We start from the raw sequence: 25,379 nt of genomic DNA, 5'->3' as shown, positions 1-25,379 counted from the left end.
ACAAAAGTTTAGTTGGCAGGAAAGTGAATTTATTAATGAATTGAAGATCTTTTCCAATCCACCACAGTTCAGTTCTTACACATTACCAGACTTGCAGACTGTCTGAAGAGAGACCCTGGATCTACAGAGAAAACATCTTCATAAGGCCTGCCCCCTGCTCAGAATCAGGGGAAGCTGACAGCTGTAAGAATTTAACAATACAGTGGGACCTTCCCTTGTGCGGAGAGATCCATTCTGGATCCCTCTGCGTAAGGGGAATTCAGCGTATGCTCACACCCCATTGCAAACAATGGAGTGCGTACGTGCAGCACGTGCACCATTTGTTTCACTGTTATGCGGCTTTAAGCATATGCATGAAGCCACGTAGAGTGCACCCATGTATGGTGCGGACGCACTACATATTTGTGTTATGTTGTAAAATGAACCTTTGCCAGTCAGTTCCATCACTTAATCCTACCAAAGCATCCTGCATTTATTTTTTTTGTTGTTATATTTTTGTCACTAAAGGTGCTTGACCTGATTTCCTTCACTGCTGGGTTTCTCCATTTTCAAGTCAGTTTGATGATCATAGTTTAGGGCTAAGAAGTGATACAATTTATGCATATAAATAAGAACTGTGCTGGATCAGACCAGCACATACCTATCTAGGCCAATATTCTACTTCTTCAATGGCCTGCCAGTTACCTGTGGGAAGCTCACAAGTAGGACATGACCACTGAAACATCCTCCAATGCATGTTCTCTAGCAAATGGTATTCAGAAGTATATTGCTTCTAGTACTGGAGGTAATAATACTGACACAGTAATCCAAAAGTCCTTTAACTGTACTGTTCTGTGTTTCCCTTATCATCCTGCCATGAGGTATACATTATAAAAATCATAGGACACCCAGATGAGAAACATGACCTATTCTAGGATTTTATTTCACAACAAAACAATACACAACTTAAGCCTGCTTCAGCAACACAAAATTAGCTTATCTAGCATTATCTTTAAATGAAGACGGTATGCCACAATTATCAAAACAGGAAATACTCTTGGACTGCCCAACACATTCCAAGAAGATTTCTGAACATTAAAATGCATACTGATACTACACTAAGATGGCAGAAACAAATTCAAAAATATTTCCTACACATGATTTTAAAGAACAATCTGTAGGAAAACACATTCTTGAGCTATACTGTGACATTTTATTAGAAACATTACAGGCTGCAAGGTACATAATATACAGCGAATTTCTAAAATCAATTTATAGTTATTTTGAAAAACCTTGTTATGTCACGAGAATGTGTGTTGTCTCTTTAATCCAATATGTCTACATGAGAAATAAGTTACAGATACTTTAATCATATACTAAGGATGCACTATCACATCTGTCAAATGTGTTACATTTACTTTAATTTTCACAATTCTCTGGAGAAATGACATAAAAGCCTCATTCAGTTATTAGCGTTGAAGATAAAAATCTTGATTCGATAAAAGGACATTGAGAATGAGTATCTTCTAACCTATCTCCTACACAATGTGACAATTCAAAATAAATGTTTTTGGCACTCTTGCTGCATCACTTTTCAGCAATGAGATGCATGTGTGGCCCAGTGTGGTATGCTGGCAACAGCAAAAAAGAAGAAGAAGAAGAGGAAGAAAGTGAAAAGTACAGTCTTTCAATTCCCTAACTTCATTAATCTACTACCTGGTGAGTCCTGCAATGCTCAACATTAAAAGCCAGTATTTGCCCTCTGTGTTTAAATAACTTACCAAGCCCATTTATTGTAGTAATGTTCTAATTGTTTGCTTAAAAAATGGGCTAGAAAATTAACACAGATCAAGTAAGTATGTTTAATGTTGTAACTCCATCATAACAAAATATTATAGCTTACTTGCTAATTTGCTTACTTGCTGTTCACCGCTATGATCTTTGGAATAGCGGTATATAAATAAAACAAATTATTAATTAAAATATTAGGAATACATACTCATTAAAAATAACTTCAAAAACAATTATAGGTTAAAAATATAAAGCAATAGTTACAAAACATAATTTTTAAAAACTCACATATAAAAATTAAAAAGCTGAAAATTGTCCAGAGTTATAGCAGATACAGCTCTTTTTAAAAGAAAAGTAAAAATAGCCACAGTCAGTAACATACGGGGGTGCATCTGCCAGTAAATAGTGATACATTCCTCTTTGGGCCCTGAGAATCTTACAATAATCTGGTTCAGAAATCTCCCTTATGTTACTATACAAAGGACATTGTAAAACATCATGTTTGGTATTTTCCACTTGGCTCAGCTCAAAGGGATGATGACATTGTTTCACAGGGACATTTGAAATCTGCCCTCAATATACATAGAGGACATACTTTGGAAACATAAACTTGTAACTGCCTTCCATAATGGAGCACTAGTAAGATCAATAAAGTAATGAGAAATACAATTATTCTTCATAAAATGGGACTACCACCTGGAAAACTTTGAGTGCTGGACCAAGCTGATATTTCCATTAGTGACCTGGGCAAACAGCCAGTTGTGGATTATTATTATTACTTTATTATTATGCATCACAGAGCTTAATGACTCCTAGAGAAGGCAAGGAATAAGTTTGTAAAAAAGGCAACCATGTACAAGCATATTTTTCTATTCCCCAAGGTGCCAAAATCAAAGTTTAATTAAATGGTCTCCAGAGAAGCAATCTAGTATTCTAAAATAGTGTAACACTTTCAGGTGAACACTTATACAGACTATACTCAGCCAAATGTCCAATCTTACATGTGCAGGAGTACCCTGGAAAAGACTCAAAATTGTCCTTTAAATTATTTTGGGTTGCTTCTGCCTGATCAGCCACCTTCTTGTTCCAGCCCAAAATTTCAGCCCCACAGGAGTCCTGGTGGCGCAGTGGTTAAATGCCTGTACTGCAGCCATTCACTCGAAACCACAAGGTTGCGAGTTCAAGACCAGCAAAAGGGCCCAAGCTCGACTCAGGCTTGCACCCTTCCGAGGTCACTGAAATGAGTACCCAGACTGTTGGGGGCAAATTAGCTTACTTGCTAATTAGCTTACTTGCTGTTCACCGCTATGATCTTTGGAATAGCGGTATATAAATAAAACAAATTATTATTATATTAAAGTTGTGAAATAACTTTGCCTTGGAATACTTTAAGTGCAGAGTCTATTGCTTGTACACACCCCTTTTAGAAAAGACAAATTTTATATTAGCTCCCACTCAGCTTATTTAAGATGCACCTTACAGACCAAGTGTTGTTGAATGCCAAGTCATTGTTCAATTTGTCGTATATTAATTAACCATTTATATTTACTTTTGTTTCTCCTGAAATCCTTATTTTTAGTTTTGTCACAGTTAGCTTTTACTTAGCGTTAACTTTTCACAATAGTAATCCAGTTTCACCACCATTCTTTTCAGCCCAACAATGTAAGTACCATATCATCAGCATATAACAGAATGGAAATTTTTACATCCATTAAGAGAAGATGGGGGGAAAGTCTGTGGTCCCATAGTCTGAACGGTATCATTAATACAGTCAGCCCTCGGTATCCATGGACTTGCCATCTGAGGATTCAAGCATCGGTAACCACAGACGGCAAGCCCACATTGTCTCCAATGGTAACCCAAGCATGTGGCCGAGCCACCATTAGGGACAGTCCCCATTGTCCCATGGCGATGCATGCAAGCAGCCTTGTCAGCATTAAGTTCTGTTGTCTCCAATGGCAGTGTGGCCACATGCACATGCCACCATGGGACAATGGGAGCTGTCCCTAATGGCAGCGCACAGCCAAATGCATGCGCTACCATTGGGGACAATGCAGGCTTGAGCATCTGCAGACTTTGGTATCCACGGGGGGGGGGGGGGGGACAGATCCCCTACAGATACTGATTGCTGACTATATTTATATGAAAGACAGTGTGTGTATACATATATTTATCTATCTAAACTTGGTAGTCTCACAGAATATCTCTGTTCAAGAAGCTGTTGGGAGTTCTGTGAAAATTCTGGCCAGAATCCTTTTGAGGAGTTACAACTTACTTCTGGGGGAACTGGAACTGGGCAGTGTAATATTCATATCCAGGAGAGAGGCTGTTATGTTATCACTGATGTTATGTTATTGCATCTGTCCCAATGTGCATCAGGCACCAGTGTGCATTGGACACTCTTGCTGATGTCCTGTGACAGATCTTTGCCATTCACTAACAGGGTTTCTTAGCATCTCTGCTACATAGCAAAGTATACATAAAGTTACTTAATGTAGATGGTGATAACAGGATTCCAGTGTGGCTTTTCTAAGCCAATGCTCCATCTAAGCCAATGTTTAACATAAATAGGACGTTGAACATTATATTGTACTGCACAGGGTGCTGTGCACACAGAAAAGAACACAGTCTACAAGAAATGATCATTCTCTGTAGATCAACCATTTAAATTAAAAGGTAGGCCTGAAAAATGAAAAATATGAAATTTGGCCAGAATGTGCATTATTTTAGAATGTCACAGGGTAGTCAGGGTATTATTATTTTTTTTGGGGGGGGGGGGGAATACAGTGGACCCTTGTTATACGCTGGGGTTTGGTTCCAAGATCCCCCGTGTATAACAAAATCCATGTATGCTCAAGTCCCATTAAATATAATGACATAGCAAAATGGTGCCCCTTATAAAAAATGCAAAATCAAAGTTTGATTTTTGAATTTTATACTTTTTTTGAACATTTTTAAACTGGGGATGCTTGAATCCATGTATAAAAAATCCGTGTATAAGAAGGACCAACTGTAATAACTGATTTATAAATTCAGCTGAAATTTTCACAGATTTAGCTATAGAAGGATTTCAACAGCCTGGTAGGAAAGCATCCCCATTCTCATATATCTACTAGAGAGAAAACATTCAGTATAAACAATCTATTTTGCATCTCTTTCTGATGTAAAAGACATTGTTCACAAGATTCTTCTCCATCAAAGCAGAGAGAGGTTCTGGAGAGGTTCACATGAGAAATCATTTGTATGGTGAAGGAATAAAGAGGCTAGCACTGGTCCTCCACAAAACTACTGCAGTATCATCTTAGCTGACTACATGAACTATGATAAAGATAATCTAGTTTATGCAATGCCCCTTATAAACAACATAGCAGCACTTCAGCAGATATAAACTGGTTAAGATCTACTGATGTCTGTTCTATACTCTGTCTGAGCAACTACTTCTTAACTTGAATGCTTGCTGAAAAATAAATAGTGGCATGGCATTCCACTGAGATTATTTCTATGAGGAAAAAATTTCATATGTGAAACAGTCCCATAAGCATGGCGTTGAAAATTTCCTTTTCTTTGTAAAGAACCATATGCAACAGATGGTGCTATATAAATAAATAATAAAGAATCATGTACACCTTTCTCAAACTATAACTGTCAGAGAGGTTACAACAACTAGGACAGATAAAAAAAGAGAGGCAGGTATATACATTTCATTTAACATAGCTAAAAACAGGGAAATAGAAACATGACGACCTGCTAAGTGTTTAAATATTTGATATCTCCCAAACAGAAATAATAACATTTAAAATAAGGCAGAAACTATCAAAAATCATGGCAAAGCTCTTTAAATACATATGTGCATATGTATTTAAACATTTTTTATTCAACCTTTTGATATGAGCATTTTCAATGACATAGCTAGGGGGTATGCAAAGGCAAATGTGACTGTTGTATCATCCTCATCCTCAATCATTTATATTATGATTACAACTTCTTCTTTTTTTGCAAGAATGGTTGGCTGTAAGCTTCACTGGTATAAACTCCACTTAAAATAAAGTTAGGCAAAATTGAAGATGATGCCTAGTTCCATGGCTCTTAGGCCATGGCTTTTGAACCTGTAAATAAGTGCAGATGCTGATCCTTGCCTCTACCCTCTTCTTGTCACATGTTAGTTTTGTTTAAAATCAGAGTTCTCAATTAACTCTGAGCTGGGAGGTTTGTCAGTTAAGAGATTAGGGAAATTATACAGTGTTAAATATAGTGGGACTTCAGTAGCCATGGGGGATCCATTCCAAAATCTGCAGGACCTCAAGTCCTATTTTCCCAGTGGTGGTACATTCACACAGCTGCATCACCATTAGGAAAAACTGGACTTTTGGTAAGCCTTTGTTGTCCCCAATGGCAGCACAGGAGCTATCCCTAATGGCGGCATGGCCACATGCAAGCACTGCCACTGGGGACAATGGGCAGCTTGTTGTCCGTGGATGCTTAAAGCCATGGATGGCAAGTCTGCAGATACTGAGGTTCCACTCTATAGGCTAAATAAGCAAGAAACAAAGGATTCTAACATTTTTTGGCTGCATCATAGAAGGTTGTAAAAAAATTGTCTTTATACATCCTTATTTAAAGATAAGTGAAATGTCTACACTTATTTTCAAGTAAATACTTTTAGGTTTGTAACAAGACTTTTGACAATCTCTGTACTTACAGATCTCTGCTTCTAGTCCTTTATTAGCACAAGTTTTGCCCATCTGGAATTGACTTCCTATTTCTTCCCCAAATCATTTCCCATCTCCTTGCAAATCTGAACCGAATCATGTTTTGTTCCCTAGCCACAGGTCTCAACCATTTCTGCTTCTACAATGCATTTCCACTTTAATGTTGGAAAGGCAGTACAACATCTACATTTCGGGGGGGGGGGGGGGTAACATCAGGACCATTTTGTTTTTGAACGATCTACTTTTTATAGGTATTAATTTTCACTTTTCTGAAGTATTAGCCCGTTCAGATAGAAAACATACAGATACCTATTATGATGAAAGTTGACTTTAAAAAGATAAGTGACTCCTATTAAATCACACAACATTGCAATATGTTTTGAAGGCCACAATGAAATCCAGCTGGGAACCATGTGTAAAAAATAAGACTACATGCCTGCAGGGAAGGAAGTATGATATGGAATGATTAAGTTTAGGAAAATATATAATGTGGTATATCATTATGGGAATGATCTGTATTACTTTTAATAAGCCAAGGCAGTGGTTTCAAGCTATATTCTAGGAAATCCGCTGTTCCTGAAAAACTTATCAGACCTTCCTCCGTAAGAAGGTCAGTCAATGGAAAACAAGCTGGTTTTTGAGTTAACTTGCCCACCACAACTTATTTTATTGGTAGCTTAAAAACAGTTTTTGGTGTAAGACTGATTTCTCTCCTTTCCTTTTTTTTCTTTTTCTTCAAAAAACAAACTTCTGTGACTTTTTAAGTGGCCCTGGCATAAGGGCCTAAATCCAATTGTTAGTTGCAAATAAAGTAGACGGTGAACTTTTCCTCATCGATTTTGGTGGTGGTGTTGTTGCTCTTCAATTTCTTCCAGACTTATGGTGACCCTAAAGTGCACCTATCACAGGATTTCTAGGGCTGAGAGTATGTGACTTGCCAAAGGTCACCCAGTGGGTTTCCATGGATGGGTTTTCATGGAATAGCGAATCAAACCCTGATCTCCAACATCGTAGTTCAGTGCTCAAACCACTGCACCACTCTGGCTCTCCCTCATCACTATCTTTTTGCAAATGAAACACTACTTCTGCATGTCAGGCTGTTATTAAAAAGTCTCATAAAAGGTATAGCAACCCCTCTTGCTATGTGTCAGCTTATGTGCACACAGTTCACATAGGATAATGGGTACAGCTTAAAAGCCCAATTTACCACTCAATACAAAGTGAACGCAATATGCTCCAGTTTTTGTTTTTAGAGAGTTTAGAATCTCACATCTGTAGGGGTTCTACAGCACAGGCATAAATGCTCCACAGCAGGAAGATGGACATGGATAACAAGAGCATAAAAAGTTTAGAAACTATTGAGCTCTCCATTGATATCTTTTTAAAATGAAAAGGAAATAATTTTTTTTCAGAGAAATCGTGGGAGTTGCTGCTCTATCTTATACTGTACATAAACAGGGCAAACTACAGCCCATGGCTATCTAAGAAGCCCTCTATGCATTTAGAAGCCCTCCAAAACATTCATTTATTTATTACTGATTTGGGGATGATTCCCCCCCCCCCAAACTGCCCAAAAACTTCCAAACCACCTAAAAATGCAACAGTTTGTTTCCCTACACTCCCTACCTACCAAAACAGATTTAAAAAAAAAAAAAAAGGGGGGGGGGGAGGTCAGTTTAAAAAAAAAGCCAAAACAGCAGCTAGAAGCAACATCACAACACTTTGGACATACTGAAACACACTGCTGTGTTTGCAGTTCGCCCAGTCCTGAGCTAAAGGAATGGAGATATCTTTAAAGTAGAAACTGAGTATAAAGAGACCACCTGAGCTCCTCACCTCCAAATCTAATGGAGATTGACACTGTGCCCAATATGCATTTTTTCATTAGTCAGAGTTAGTTCACATTTTATGTTATTTTCATCCTGTAGAATGAGAAAGCAATTTTTCAAGAAAGACCGGACTGAGTGATAGAAACTAACTAATTAAAATCAATTGAATTACCAGTTACATTGAAAACATTCTAACAACAAGAAGCAGCCTAATTATTTCTTTCTTTTAATTCCTGAGGTTGGCTGAAGCATGAATTTCAGAATTAACATAACTCCAGAATTAAATTATTAATTAAATAAGAGACCTTGCTGAAAAGCCAACAAACCTCTTTACCTTAAAATAAGTTATACTGCATTTTTAAAAAGGTGTTTCTTGCTTTTTTCTTAGGCTGCTGCTACACTACAAAATTAATGCACTTTGATAACACTTTAATTGTCATGGGTCCATCCTATGGTATCCTGGGGTTTATAGTTTGTTGTGGTACCAGAGCTCTCTGACAAAGAAAGAGAAATATCTCACAAAATTACAAATCCCAGAATTTGTATAGCATTGAGCCATAGCCGCTAAGGTGGTGTCAAACTGCAGTTCAGATGCAGCCTTAGTCCTTTAGGGTTGGGGAATTACAATGGTTATGTTACAATATTCAGACTACTTACCCCAAAATTGTTCAAGCGAGATAGGTTGAATTAATGGGTTGTGAGTTTCCCAGTCTCAATAACAGACCATGTCCCACTCATCCCCGCAAATAATAAAGGATCCATATTACTGAAACCATATATTTCTTTCTCTGTGTATATCTAAAATGTTTCTCTACTTGACAAAACACTTTTTGGACTAAATCCAATAGCTAGTTTTAAGTACATCACATCAACCTAATCAACTGCTGAATGGTAATTCAACACTTAAATAACACTATTCTAGACAAGCAACTAAATTTGAATCTTCGACTAGCAAAATACACCTTCTGCTTGTATAGCTATAACTTGGTAGAATGCAAGGACATAGCTGTGTCAGCCTGGTGAATCAGTAGCAAAGGGATTTTATAGCACCTTTGAAACTAACTGAAAGAGAGAAATTGTAGACTTTAGTCTACTTCCTCAGATGCATTGTTGCATTATAACATCTTCAGCAGTTCCTCTGGGACCTACTTTCCCCTATCATGGGAGATGAGGTGGGTGGTAACAATATATTTTTTATTTTTAAAAAATATTTTGTATTAACCAGTGGTAATAATGGTTTTTAAAAATCCTTTTGCTGTTGGGGTCCTAGTTTGAGTATTTTATTTTATTCCATTTATATGCCATCTTTCTCCCAGAAGGGGCCCAAGGCAGCTCATAGATAAAAACATTAAATAATAATAATAACAACAACAACATTTAAAACAATTAAAATAATCTAAAAACAGTATAAAATTACATTGAAATATACAGAAGTTAAAAGCATGACTAAAACACACCCACTCCATAAAACCATCTTGATATGATTATACATCAAATGCTTGCTTAAATAAAAATGTCTTGGCTTATCGACAAAAAGCAAGCAGGAAGGAAGCCAGCCTAGCCTCTCATGGAAAGATGTCCCGTAGGGTGGGGGCAGCCACCAAGAAGGTTCTCTCTTGTGTCCTCACCAGGTGAGCTTGCGATGGTAGTGAGACCAACTAGCTTATTGCACAGGCCCTGGAACGGGCCTGTCGTGTTACAAAATGGAGCGTAATGGGAACGGGATGTGGCATAGAATGCATCTTACTATACAGGAGAACGCCACCGCCGCCAGAATTTCCCATTGTGTTCCGGATGCTTCCCAGAGGGGGTGATTTTCATGAATGCTTCTAAACTGTTCCTGAAAATCACCCCCTCTGGGGCGCATCTGGAATATGATGGGAATTTTCGGTGGCAGCAGCAGCGTTCTCCTGTGCAGTAAGATGTGTTCTATGTCACCTCCTGTTCCCATCACGCCCCATTTTGTAATGCGACAGGTCCGTTCCAGGGGCCTGTATGATAAACCTCAAAGAGAAACCATTCCCCTGAAGATCTTAGGGCTCTAACAGGTTCATATGGGGAGATACAGTTCTTCAAATAGTCTGAGTACATCCTCACCTAGTGCTTGCTACATGTATATATTTTTAAACTCTTAACAACTGCTGTCATTAGACACAGCTCTAAGGAAATGTGGAATACATTACATAATTGTCATTTGTACTGCAGAGTTTCTAAACCAAGCAACTCTTTGCATTTGTGCACCTAATTCAGATGTCTCAGATACGTACAGAACAAACTCTGCCATGCTGCCATGTATATGCTGCACTCTCTGAGCCTATATTGGTGCTGAAGAAGAATCCTATTTATATTGTTGAGCAGATGCTTGCAGGTACTACATAAACATATGTAGAGAGAGCCTCCAATTTTTATAAAGACAAAAGCTACAACAGTAGCAACAACAACAACAATGACTTGATAAACAATCTGCAGTTGTCAACACAATCATGGTCTGGGTGTCCTGTTGGCAAGACAGTTAATTAGGCAGAATTTTCTGCCAAGAACCTTTATTGGCTGCTTACAGGAGAAACTGTGGAAGAAGTTACAATTTGCACCTGTGTCTGTTTTTCCCTTTCAAAAAATAGTGATTAAGACTTTATTTTTCCCTATGAAAGGTTTGTGTGTTCTTCAGTTAAGCACTGCCTCACTACATTAGGGCTCCAAAGAAAGTATTTTCTTTGAGTTTGTTTGAGGCTGTGATTTTGCACTTTGATGCAATAAAATAAAACTGCATTAAATGCTGTTATTTAGTTCCATCACTTTTCTTGGACCATATAGTATCCTAAGGTTACAAGCTCAGGAAAATTCAAACTGTTATTAAAAAACAAACAAAAAAACTATGAAGTGATGACAAATTACAGACTACAGGTGTTAGATTACATTTTGACTTCAGGCAGGTTTAATATACGTTGGCTTCCTTTTACAATTGCTCGCAGCATGTACTGTTATAGACAGGGGAGTTTAGGGAGAAAAAAGACTACTCAATAAATGAAGACCATGTCAAAAGAAATCAATATGAGCGTGCAAAATGGTAGGAAGTCTGACATGGATATATATATGTTCACTTTCAGCTAGCTTCCTTTAATATTGTAACCGAAATGCTACTGGCATTTCTCATGTATTGCCTTTTTTTTAAAAGGGTTTAATAATTGCTTCACAAAGTAAACGCTGGTTTGGCAGATAATTGAACAACCAAGGTGAGTTATACAACAAGCTTATTTTCATCAGGGCAGAATATCTCTTTGGGGCTTATTTACTTAAAGTAAAGCCTTACTTTAAAATGTTCCTAAATATTCTCTGAAGTTTCAAACAGAATTTAAAAAGAAACAGCAGTGATTCTATCTATGTTACTTTTTACATTTTAAAGTTTTTGAAAGAAAATGTAATGATGAAGAGATGAAGGGAGAAAGACCATAATGATAAAGGCACAGTTTGGATGCAAATAATCCCAAATTCATCAACACCATCTCGAGTTCAATAGTGAGGTAGGAGATGACAGGAAAGACCTTTGTTATTGATCTTACAGTGCCAGTCTGTCAGAGCAAAAAACATCCCTTGCTCTATAATAAACTATGAGCCCGTACAGAAAGGCCAAAATAAAGCTGCTTCCAGTCAACTTTGGGAGTATGCTGTTTAAATGATGCATGTGTCCTAAGGCCAGAAGCTGTGTCTAAGCCACGATCCAGTCCTTAGGACTGGAGCGCAACTTTGGTGCAGCTTCTGGCTTCTTAAGATCTGTGTGTTATTTAAACAGCATACCTCCAAAGTGACCCGAAGCAGCTTTATTTTGGCCTGTCTGTGCAGGCCCTATGGAGATAAATCCAAGAAGTACGCAAATGTTCCTTGTGCATCACAATAGATAATATAATACTGAGTTAAAACTCAGAACAAGCTGAGACTGACTAGGCAAGCAAGAAACAACAAAAAAAGTGTGGGGGATGTTTGAAGCAAAAAAATGACCAAAGAAACTGTGGATGCGCTGCTCAGTAAGGATGGTAAAAAGGTAACAGATCACAACAAAAAGGCTATTCAACTCCTATTTTGCTTCAGTCCCCCCACCCCAAGAACTGTGTGCATCCATGCATCAGTAGAACAAGGGATCCAAGTTGTAAATCAAGCTTTGATAAAGAGATTTAGGGCAAAAACAGACCGGCAAAAAACGTTGGCTTCGAGGTGATGTGGGTGTGTGGCGTATGCATGGTGATTGCCCTGATGATGCCCCCAAGCCAGCGTCACACCAGCCCACTGACCATACAGCGGGTGGCATCACAGCATTTTTGTTGCACGGTGTTTACATGTGCCGCACCACAGAAATGCCAAAAAGCCAACACAGTGGTGGAAAGGTTGTCTTTTTTCCACCACAAAAATGGTCAGCATTTTGCCCTTCTTTTTGGGCCAGAAAAATGCCAGATCAGGGTCGCAGTGTGCAGTTGTCACAGCTCTGATCCAGTGTTCAAGGGGGCAGCATAGAGCCACCCTTTTACAGCCATCTGTTTTGGCCCTTACTTAACCTAAATGAAGTCAATTCTGCAGAGCCAGATAAACTGCAAAAGTCATCAACAATGGTTGCACTTCAAACTATAGGGACATCGCAAATGAAGACCTGCAGTGCTGTTGCTCCAACATTTTTATCAGTGCGCTTAGATAATGGGGTATAGGGAATTCTTAGCAAATCTAAAGATGGCACAAAAAGATGGGAGGGGTAGCTAACATACTGGAAGACAGGAACAGAATTCCAAAGGCCCTTGATAAACTAGAAAATTAGGCTGTAACTAACAGAATGAAATTCAACAAAGATAAAATGAGGCCGCCCGCCTCGGCCTGGTTGCCGCTGGGGGAGGCCACACAACGGGCACGAGCCTCTCCCGGCTCGAGCGGCCCCAGAAGCCTCGGTGCTGGGCTGCTCGAGCCGTGATTGGCTCCTTCGAGGGGGCGGGAGGCGGGACTTCCGTCCATACCACTGGGACTACAGGTCCCAGTGGGCCCCGTGGGTGGAAGTGCCCGCTGATTGGGTGGCGTCATCAGCTGGCGCGGCCCAGGATTGGTGGGGAGGCCAGGAGGCAGGCCTTGCCGCTCTTTCCCGGCCTCCCATTGGTCTGAGGGCCTACTGTCCGGGAAAGCTGCCAGCAACACTGACCGTAGCTGATAACAGAGCCTTTAGTTTAGTGGAAGTAAAGCAGACCCTGCAAAGAAGCAGTCCGAGGGCGGGTCAAGAATACGAGCCGAAGTCAGGATTCCAGAGATTCCAACGTTCCGAAAGTCAAGCCGAAGTCAGGATACCAGGAAACAGCGTAGTCAAACAGTCCAGGGTCAAAACAGCCAAGAGATAACGAAGTCCGGTCCGAGGTCAAGGTAACAAAGAATCTAGATACTAGGAGCTAGTGCTAGCAGCAATCACGCCGAGGGATGATGCAATAAACTCTAGCAACCAGCATTAGTCTCTCTCCCACTTAAGTAAGGGAAACTCTCCCTCGTGCCACCTGAGGCTGGTTGGCTAATTGCCTCTCGGCAATTCTCTGTGATCTGTGCCTGCAAGCACTCTCAGCTCTTCTCTCTTTGAAAGAAGGCACCTGCATGCAAGCTTCGTCCCCAGAGTCCCCACTAGGCAGTGGTACCATAGAAGGCCTCTCTTCGGCACTAGGACCTGGTTGAACCTCCTTCTCTGGGGCTGGAGGATCACAGCTGGGACCTGGCAGGGCAGGAACAGCACCTGGCGTTGCCTCAATCAGCCCTTGCTCTGGAGGAGGCTCATCCTCCTCCTCATCCTCCGAGAGCTGATCTTGGCTGGCCATGACACCTACAAAAGGACCACGAGGCGCTTGAGCTGGCGCCATTTCAGCTCTGCTCACCCACCCACCCTCCCTCTGTGGGTCTGGGTTGTTGTCACAACTTTGTGTGGCGGTTGCATAGGTCTTGGATCTGGTGGGCGTGGTTTCCAGGGCTGCGTAGCGCTGGATCGGGAGTCCATTCGGACACAGGGGCGCTGCAAGCGATGCAGTGTTGCCATTGTGGGGGCAGCACCAGCACAGCGTCCCCAGTTGACAAGGGATAGTTATGTGTTGATGCGCATTGCAGATATGTGATCAATCGCTTGAGCGATCTATGGAGTGCAAGTGATAACCAATAATCCCTTGCCATCCTGAAGCTTGGTCGTGACCAAGCAATTTGGTTCATCCACTCAGCACTGGGCTGATGGATGACAGATCCAGACCTCATGCATTGGAGCCAACCCTACATTTCATGTTTTGGTCTACCTTTTGTTATGCTAATAAAGTTGTGGCCTTTACCTCCAAAATGCTGTTATCATTGTGTCCGCGGCAGCGTCCCTCTTAGGCAATGCAAAATTCTGCATTTAGGCAAAATTCCTTGTTATTTTTCCTTCAGGGAATGAAAAGACATTAAACAACTATTGAATTTCCATATGGCAATGACCTGTGCTAGAGCATAATTCTTCTATAATGTGTCTCTCTCAATGCCTCCAAGTCTGGGACAGGATTGATACAGTAGTTTCTGAACTCCTTCGAAGTATGCAATTAAAACTCTGGGATACAAAGTCCAATATCTCATGATCAGAATGTTATTTGGTTTCAATGAGTGCCTAGATGTTTGGTTGGAACTGTCTCTTACTCTAGAACCATACAAACTACTATCTGCTTGGATGTGACATTTTTACTTAGGGATACTGAGAAATCAGCAAAAATGTTATGGGTGGTGAAAGAGATTTATGCAGAAAAAAATGCTATTCAGCATCTTTTCCCCCTATCGGCAATATGCTCAGTGACAGGAACACTGTTATTAGATAGCAAAGTCAGAAGAAAAATAACCATATCATCACACCCAAAATTTTGACAAGACATGTATTCATCATCTGAATTTAAATTTAATGGATTGTTTTAATTTTAATTTTTTAAATTGATATAATTTTAATTGAAATTGAATAAACAGAACTGGACTGAAATATGTTGGGGATCACATTAAATAACTTCTTTTCTGTTTATAATTCATAAAATTTCAGACTTAATCATAGAATAGACTCATGGAAATCAATAGAATATAAATTTGTTCTAAGAAGGCCTGTTCTTTTCAATGTGTATAGATAGGATTATTGTTCAGTTTAGCCCAGTATATCTATTATTATGCAGAACACTAATTTTATTGTGCTGTTTGGTTTGAAATGGTAGCAACATCCAGTTTAGATTCTCTCATTTACATAATAGATTTAATAAACTGGAGACTATTTTGGGGCTGGAGAGCTAAAGGTCAGCATACTTTGGTCTCATCCATTGATCAGAAGACTCAGAGCCTGTACAGACCAGGATTATACACCACTCCGGGGGCAGCATGGGGAGGTGGCATATGCATGCCACTATACTTCCACCATCACGCCATGAGCCCAACTGCATGGCTGGGTCATCACTGTTCTCCATTGGCGGAGCATTTAAATACATTGTGCCAAAGGCACGCCAAAAAGCCGCTGTGGCTAGGGTGCCCTTTCTGTGGTTCAAAAAGGAGCTGCTTTTTGTGGCTTCTTTTTGTGCCACGGAAAAGCCAGATCAGGGTCACAGCGTGCAAGTGCAGCAGCCCTTATCCGGCTAGGAAAGGGGTGGCACAGAGCTGTCCTTTAAGGGCCAGCTGTTGAGCCCCTTAGTGTCACTGAGAGGTTGTCCCACTGCTACTCAGGAAGAATTTAGTAGTAAATGAAAAGATCAGTATACCTCCATACACTAAACAGAGAAATAGCTTTTGCTCAACATGCCCTCTGCTCTTCCCTCCTCATTCCTTTTGCATCATATCTATTAGACTCATAAGACCAAACAGTTAAATAGAGGTTAATATAAGTACTATGCTTATGGGGGGATTACAGATTTATATTTAGTAGTAACAGTAATTTTATCATGCAGTCCTTGAACTTTTCGATTCTGTAATTTGGGTAAAACGAATTTAATAATGTGTTCACACCAGAGAACCCCTAGTTTCTTTGTTCTTTCCTTGCTTCTTATATTTGGCAACAACCACTCATGCTGTGCTGGAGGTCACTTCTGAAATTCTGGGATAATTCAGAACAACACTTTGGGGTTGTTCCCACTAGGTGAAACCCCGCGTTCTGAATCGAATCCAAGGAGTGGCGTTCCTATTAGGATCCAATTTAAACCTAGAACGGTTCTAGAGCAACCCGCAATCGTCCCCACTACAAATCGAATCGTAGAGCGGGATAAAAATTTAAATCGAATTTTCCTCATTTAACGCGTGTTAAAAAAACACTAGGGTCCGACCTACGTTTTTCCCTTGATTCGAGTTAGGAACCGGAGCTGGCCTTGGGGGAGTTGCCCTTTCTGTCCCCATCCGTCATGGCTGTCGCCATTTTTGCTTCCCTCACCCCTTTGTCCGTTGTGGTCTTTCAATAAGAGATAAGGATTATTTTTATTTTTTATTTTAATGGTTTACAGGCGCTTAATCTCTTCAGCGCTTTAAGCGCCTGAAGTCCCGGCTGCTCAAGCGCCTGCATCTGCCGGTGGATTGCAACCTCCCCTCTGTGTGGGGAGAGCCCATTTCTAACGGAGGAGAGGCAGGAAGGGAAGGCTCCTCTCGAAGAGGCATTCCCTGCCCGCTTGGGCTCTGATCTCGCCCAGACAGGGAAGGGAAGGCTCCTCGCGAGGAGGCATCTGATCTCGCCCAGGCAAGGAAGGGCTCTGATCAATTGCGGGGGGGGGGGGATAGAGCCTTTCTCCCTCCATTTCTCAAATGGAATCTGCCTTCTCCTCCAACCCTGGAAAGAGAATCTTTGGGAAGAGTGCTCCGTCCCTGCTTTTCCAGCAGCCTCCTCCCTGGCTGTCTTGGGAGACATGAAGAGGGGATGCTGTCATGCAAAACCTATCCCATAGTTCCTCTGGAAAGAGCTTGGGTTTCCTAAATTCACTTTTCCAGCAGCCTCCCCCATTGATCTCTGGGCTCTCTGAAGGGATTCTCCCTGGCTGTCTTGGGAGACATGAAGAGGGGATGCTGTCATGGAAAACCTATCCCATAGTTCCTCTGGAAAGAGCTTGGGTTTCCTAAATTCGCTTTGCCAGAAGCCTCCCCCATTGATCTCTGTGCTCTCTGAAGGGATTCTCCCTGGCTGTCTTGGGAGACATGAAGAGGGGATGCTGTCATGCAAAACCTATCCCATAGTTCCTCTGGAAAGAGCTTGGGTTTCCTAAATTCGCTTTTCCAGCAGCCTCCCCCATTGATCTCTGGGCTCTCTGAAGGGATTCTCCCTGGCTGTCTTGGGAGACATGAAGAGGGGATGCTGTCATGCAAAACCTATCCCATAGTTCCTCTGGAAAGAGCTTGGGTTTCCTAAATTCGCTTTCCTAAATTCGCTAAATTCACAAACAGTCAATGAAATGGAAACGATGCCAAAAGATAAATCGCTTCCAAATATTCCGGATTAACGTTACGTCATTCTGACGTACTATTGATTGACAGCTCCAAATAAGGTATGGAGGAGAAGAATCGCTTTATTTAAACACCGATTTCATGCCAAGTAGGAATGCTTGCAGGTAAAAACTTCGATTTAAATAACCAGATGGGAACAATGAACAAAGCGATTCGGATAGCGGGATAAGAACAGTGTTATTTTGAATCGATTTTATTAAAAACGTTGTATTTTAAATCGTTTCAAATCTTAAGTGGGAACAACCCCTTTATTGACTACAGGATCTTTTAAGGTGGGTGGTCTTTGCCCTAGCGGGTCTGGCCCATCTGCTTTTGGCTTCAGTACCAGCCACTGCCAACTCTGCCTTCTCTCCTCTTTCCCAATATGCAGCAGCACTCTAGTCGTGAGGTGCCCTTTTCACCTCAGTATGTCTATTCACTATACAACCTCCCTTCATACAAATCAGTTTAATGGAATTTGCTCCACTATCTCATCAGGCTGTAAATCTACTCTTATTTCATTCTTATGCTCAAGTATGAAAATTGTCAAGTTTTCTCAATAGTAGGTGAGATGATGATGAGAGTTTTTGTACCTTTTCCAGTTATTTTGTTCACCTTACGGGACTTCATTGCACAAAAATATTTTTTCACAGAAAAAGCCATTTGGTGTAAACTGTGCTTCTTCCACAAAAATGAATGTTTTAGTACAAAACCCAACAGAAAAGGAAAAAAAAGAGGGAACTGATATTTCCGATCAACTGGCATATGTGCACATCATTTAAAGCTATATAAGCACTCTTGCTTCAGTGATGTCAGGAGGGAGGGAGCATCATATGTATTCAATGGGTACTATCCTGCAGGTGCTCAATGCACATATGCACACATATGGTTCTCATCTCCAGGGGGGCAGCTAAGTAAGGACACTGCCATCACATATTTTGAGCATCAACATATTGCGATCTATATGTTAAGAGCATGTCATTTGTTTGTAGCAGATGAGCTAGCTGCAGAAAAGAGCATAGATCTCTACAACAGCTGAGTAACAACTCTGCATTTATTCCACCATAAAGTGATCAACCAGAAAGGCCGTGAGTTGAGCATATGTTCTTTTCACCCATGCTACACAGGGATGGACAAATTTGTCAAAGCTGAATTTCACTCAGCTTCTCAGTTTTCCACTACTATGTCTGCCTTGTCCCTCTTCTGCATCAGATTACAAATTTGTGTTTTCATATGTATACATGCACACACACATGTACACTTGGTATTCATTTTTAAATGTATTCATTTTTGTGAGTATTTTTTCAAAGATATTCATCATCATTTTCTGAACTGCATCCAAATTTGGATGAGTGGGTTTGGCAATTCTGCATTGAAATGGTAACCAAATAAATGCCTCACCTATTCCTTGTGCTATATGCACAGAGATCTGTGTTGTAGCTCTGTTAAACCTCATTACAACAAGAAATCATGTGTGGAAAAATAGTCATGTTGTAGGGTCATGATTCTAGATTATGTAGTATGTGCCAAAACACCAATCTTCATATACATTTAATATAAAATCAGGAATATTAGGAAAGGGGATAAATGTTGTTCAGTTGTTTATACACTCTCCTGGGGCCCATTATTAAAACAGTGCTCTTAATTCTATTTGAAGAAACAAGAACCAGCAAAGATGCGTGTGGTTTGCAGGTGCCAAATGCTGCATCGTTGCATCCCTTTTTAAAACTTCCAATAATCTCCACAGTAGAACTGGATGTACCTTATTTAATATGGAAACATACTAATGTAAGTAGAGGTTTCTTGCTTAAATGAAATGTAATTCAGGCTCCCCTAGTTACCAAACCACTTAGCCTCTTTCTTATAGAGAAACCCACATTAGAACAAGTGCTGTTGACCCAAATATCTTTCTCCTCCTCACTCTTCATACTGAAGGGGTTGGAACTGAGACTGATTGCATATTTATTTCTTACAAATTTCTCCATGCAGCCTCCCTGCCCAAGTGAGCAGATGTTTTAATGTTAGTCAGGGTCAGGAATTGCCCTTGTGGCTTCCTGCCTGCCTGCCTTTGTAGATTATCTAGATATCAAGATATGCAGCCCTCAAAATTAGAAAAGTTAAGTAGAATATGTAAAGCAGTAGGTATAGATTTTTTGTGTGGATGCATGCTGATTTTATAATGCATGAATAACTAGATCTAAACAAAACTTATACTGGCTCTTGGAGAAAAAACATACTTGTGAATCCAGCACTTCTTTGTCTAGATGCAGCCACTTTCTGCCTCCTGTTACTAATCATTTCCCCATTATACTTTCTCTAGTACAAACAAGCCACTATATGAAGTCACAAATCAGCTGTCTTCCTTTTAGTACATCTGTTTGCCAGCCATGTTTTTTTAATTGACCCTGACAATCTGATGGAAAATAAGAAAGTATATATATTCTCATGGGGTTCATCTCTGTACCTTATATACAAGGCATAATTTTAATAATTTTCAAATTATAATGAGGACATGGATTCTAATAGACTACGATCTTTATTTCACTTATAAATGCCAATATTTATAAGTATTATAAATATTATTGTTATTGAAATTCATCACCACATTTATTTCTGGCCTATACTACATATCCTAAGTAGCTCAGGTCACAATGATGGCAGTGTTAAAGAAAAAGTAGCATGACCTTCAGCAGGATAGAGATGCTACCTTTGAGTTGAATTCCTCCTTTAGCAGGATCTCTCTACAACAGACTAGAGACTGAGAAGCACCAGGACTCAGAACTCAATCATTTCATATTTCCCTTTTTCAAAAACCAAAACTAATTACCTAAAATTACAACAATCAAGTTCCAAAACAAAAACTAGTTACACTAAATCTTCCAATGAATTCTATAATATTAGAAATTTCACTAGTCAATTATACATGAAGTCTTTGAGAAGGTCTCAGCAGACTTCCCAACTTTGTTCCCACTTTTTTTTAATTCTCCAGAGAACCCTCCTGTGAAAAAGGCTGCTGTGCTACAGACATTGATTTTCTTTTTATTATGTTGGGGAGTTCTATAGGTGAACCCTATTTCTCCACAGAAGACAATCAAGTGTCTAAAAATAAGATCGTTGAGTTCCTGCACAGATGTTTCAGACCTTACTCTGAAAAAAACCTAACATTTATTTTCCCAGGTTAAGTGGGTTTTTGGCAGCATCCCCCCCCCCAAAAAAAACTCAATCAGATGCATTCAAAATGCATGTGGAAAACAAAGATTCTACCTGGATTATTTTCACTGTCAGAATAGCCCCTTAGAGCATAGTTCTCCCTTCCAGGAGAAAGAACCTTCTGTTCTAGCACCAGACACATGTTAACTCTTTGGACATATGCCTAAATATGTCTCCTGCTTCCTTCTTTCATACTGACTCTTGGCCAGCCCCCTTGCTTGCCCAAGAATCCTGCTTCAAATTCTGAACAACATCTTCATTTTTATTTTATTTTCTTCATATTTTTAACAATTTCCAGTATCTTGCAAAAGTACAGTGCATTTGAAAGGTCTAGAAGACTGCAATATTTTTTAAAGCCTGTGAAGTTATTATTCTGTACATACTTCATTGCTATTAATGAAAATGATAACAAATTCCACTCTTTCATGTGTGTGCAATAATACTTTGATTATTAAATGCCTCCTGGTTCTTCTAGCTCTAAACAAAAGAAAGGACATCCCTCTGAGGTCAACTAGCAATTAACTGAAAGGTTCTGATTGAATATACTATTGACTGCTCCCACATCAGGCAGCTTCCTGTTTATTATACCTTATGGGCTGTTTAAGTGCCAAGACATTAAGCTGTCAATAATCTATTAATACGGAACAACCCCCACCGCTTTCCCCAAGAAATGCTCACCTATTTAGATCAATTCCTCACAATTAATTTGAATTAGTTCTTTAGGTTATTAAAACACAAAATTCACAAAGCCACAGAGCGACAGATCTGACCAGAACTAGCCTCTGAAATCTAGCTTTGCCTTCTAAAGTACCCAAAGTCCAAAATGAAAGGTGGGAATTGTGTGATTTTTCTTGTATTGCTTCACTGCAACTCCCGGACTTCCTCACCCTTATCAATGCTGCTAGGCTTCTAGGAATTGTAATTCAGCAAATCTGAAGGGCTACATACTTCTTACCCCTGATCTGATTCTTATTCTAGTTCAAACTAGAGTAAACAAACAAAACAATGGAATTTACAGAAGAACTGACTTATCATTCAGCATCTGAGTCAAGGGTTCTAATCTAGTTTGGACTGGTGGTTGGGATTCGGGAAGTAATCTTTCATTTTACACAGCATATGCCTAGTTTTGCAAGTTAGGTCAACCAGATACAAAAGTGCTATGCAATGTATCTTGAATCCTTCAGATAAATTTCATTAGTCCTACCTATTACTTCACTAATTCTGTTATTTATATAATTGATGCAATGTGATAGTATCATCCTAGAATCAGTAACAATAACCACTCAGTGCTGGGAACAATCCCTAGCCCCAAGGCTGACACAATGTCACTGCCTTGTGCAGCAAAGATGCAGGACCCCAAAAGCTTGCTCAGCTTTTGGAAGAGGTACACCACAACTGGACATCCTGACTGATATATCCTGACATCAGGCAGGACAGAGTTCTACAGTCCTAGTTCAAACTTTTATCTAGGATATTCTCAGCAACTTGAGAATGTGGCACTATTTTAATGACGAGTGAAGTGAAACTGAATGGATTGTGCTACTTTAAGCTTGAAACAGGCCTGCTCCATTTGGCATGTCTGTTTCCATTTCTGAACAATGAAGACTATCTCTACGTTCAGATTGTTAGAGCAGTTCTATTCAGACGCAATGCTTCTCCTCCTCCCTCTCCCCCCCCCCCCGCCCCTCGCCATTCACCAAGAAAAGGTTGGATTAATAAAAAGGTATCTTTTTTCATTTCTTTACCAACATTAAGAAGACACTAAGTTAAATTTAATTAACAATTTACAGAGAAGAGAGAAATTATTTAGAGGGACTTTCAGATCTTTAGCATTCAAGTGCCTGGGAAGAATACTTCATATAGAAAAGTTTTAATGAATTTAATAGAGAAAAGCACTTTAATTAAATGCTGTCAAAGAGGATTGTATTAATGACTGCACACAGAGGAATTTAAAGCCAGCCAAGTATATTTAGCAAATAGGAACTAGGCTTTCGAAGGCTGTAACTATTTATGTTTCCGCAACTGCAGTGCATCTAGATCACAGTGCCAAGTAAAACCAGTTATGTTATTAGATATGATTTTATTTATTAAGGACTATTAAAATTTCAAATGCCAGAGGGAAAACATTTTTCACTTTCAAAATGGAACAAAATTATTTCCTGCTTGCATGAAGAGAAAATAGGGGAAGAAATAAATAATAAATAGTAATAATTACTTAGCACTTAAGTGCTCAAGCACTGTCTGTCCACGTAACTTAAGGCCATGTAGGAATTCTACCAAGTCTCTTCTCAGTGACTTAATCAATTAAGGGGATTCATGGTTCAGTGAAGATCAGGAATCAAGATGCAGAAAACACTTTTTAATAATACTTCTATTGTTGTTATAGTGGATTTCCAAAATTATTATTATTTGGCACCTGGAAATTATTGCAAATGCACATGCAATATATTCAAGTATAATTATATTTGAACAGTCACACTTTTTATGTTATTTATTTAAATATCCTGCCACTTGTATCTTACATCAAGTCACAGAAGGTAGAATTTGCTCACAACTACCCAGTTAGCTCACTGTCCAAAGTGACAATTTTGAATCTGAAGCACCTATATCTTTCAAAAAAAAAAGGAATCCTTGCTCAGACTTAACTAAATGCAAGAGAAAACCAAATCAGGAATAGTGTAACTAACTGCAGATTAACTGTAGAGGTACTAGACAGCAGACTACCAAAATATTTGTAGAAAACATGTGCTTCAATCTTTCTGGCACATGTGAATAGAACTACAGACCCATTCACTTCATGCAAATAAATAAATAAATAAATAAATAAATAAATAGGTTCTTTGATGGTTTTCTGGTTAAAATCAACATGTTGAACTAATTCCAGAACTGAGAAACAGTGCATCTCACACTAGGCCACAGTGACATGATCTGGTTATCTCACACCTAGGCATGGTGATTCCAGAAGGAAACACACCACTTAAAGCCAGATGGAATTAACAATTGAGATTGCAATTCCCAGATCTGATAGAAAATAAGAAATACCTGTCATCAGCACATTGATAACACTTCAGTTCATTCTTTCTGGATGACTGCTCCAATGGTTTCATGTCAATATTTTTTGTAAGGAGAAATAACATGGCAAAGAAAAAAGCAGCATGCACTCACAGGACAACTCAGAGGAACTCAAGCAACAGTCCTAAGGAACACAGAAATACATGGGCCTAAATCCAATTATCCAACTAGAGCAGATATGCCAAGAAAATGGGAGCTTGCTCAGTCACCCCTTACAGACGTTTCACTGATTCATTTGGTCTACTCTGTTTAGGAGTAACAATTGGATTTAAACCATAAATGGAATGATCATAGCAAGGCATAGGCAAGCCAACAAACTGCCACCAAGTCCTGAAAGAGAACTATTTATTTATTTGTTTGTTTGTTTAACAGAAGTTGACCTATATACACCAAAAGCTTGTGAGAGTTACAGAATTGATGACAATATTTCTCCTACCACTTGTAAGCCACAGGTCCTCATCCAGAGTCACTACATCGGTTTCAGTACTGTAGCTAGATCTAAAACCAGAATGGCAGTGATGGGGGGAAAAGTATGCTTTCTCCAGGAAAGTCTGGTTTTTGTTTTTTTATACTGTCTGCTATAAATTCCATTACTTTGCTTAAGTGGTACAGATAAGAAACAACAATAACTGGAATGATCCTTATTTCGCAGGGTTTGTTGGTTTTAGAAATGGTTGAATGGAGATAATTGTATCTTTTCCACTTGTAGGGAAGATCTATAGTTCTCTGTAGCAGCAAAATTAATGTGTCTAAAGGAAACAGTATGAATGAGGGGAAAGTCCAATGAATGTATATATGAGCCAATCCTATTAACAATTTTAGGAGTAATAAAGTAAAACTGTGAATGTCTGCATTTGTCACTTCCGGTAAAAGGGGTTTGGTCCTATTATAATATCTGAACAAGATTCTACCCGAGTGATTATAAAAGCAAAGTGTTATCACACACATGCATCAATCCATTTTCTACCTAGAGTAGCTTCCTGGGAGCATTGTCTGCTGATATAATGGTGCTTGTAAAAAAAAATAGTTTCCATGGCTATCATCACCTGAAATGGCATATCAAACAGACTTTAAACTGTTTTTGAAGAGGTCTGACATAAGGTTCTTCCAGAGCAGGCAAACCATAGTTTCTGTTGCCCTGGACTATTTTCTGACAGCCTTTTATTCCCATCCTCAAATGGGCTTCTTTTTCATTCCGAAACATATCAGAACAAAAAGGACCCTTTTCTTTTCTTCCTTTCTTACATTTAAAAAAACCTATAGTATGTCAGAGCAATAGTGAAAAGTCACTTTTGCACTATAATACTGTAATTTCCCTCCCCCCCCCCCTCAAATTCAG

The 25,379-nt window shown here is 39.5% G+C and overlaps 1 protein-coding gene across 3 annotated transcripts in view; it reads right to left on the bottom strand.

The window, feature by feature from the left end:
- The window catches only part of SATB2 (SATB homeobox 2), a 185,202-nt gene that overhangs the window by 3,413 nt on the left and 156,410 nt on the right, over positions 1-25,379 (bottom strand). The window lies entirely within an intron of this gene.

This window comes from Sceloporus occidentalis, unplaced genomic scaffold (genome assembly GCF_023333645.1).
Source record: "Sceloporus occidentalis isolate IW3139 unplaced genomic scaffold, rSceOcc1.0.p SCAF_4, whole genome shotgun sequence".
Lineage (NCBI taxonomy): Eukaryota > Metazoa > Chordata > Lepidosauria > Squamata > Phrynosomatidae > Sceloporus > Sceloporus occidentalis.
Note: the sequence above shows the minus strand (reverse complement) of the source record. Positions and strands in the feature narration are given on the sequence as shown.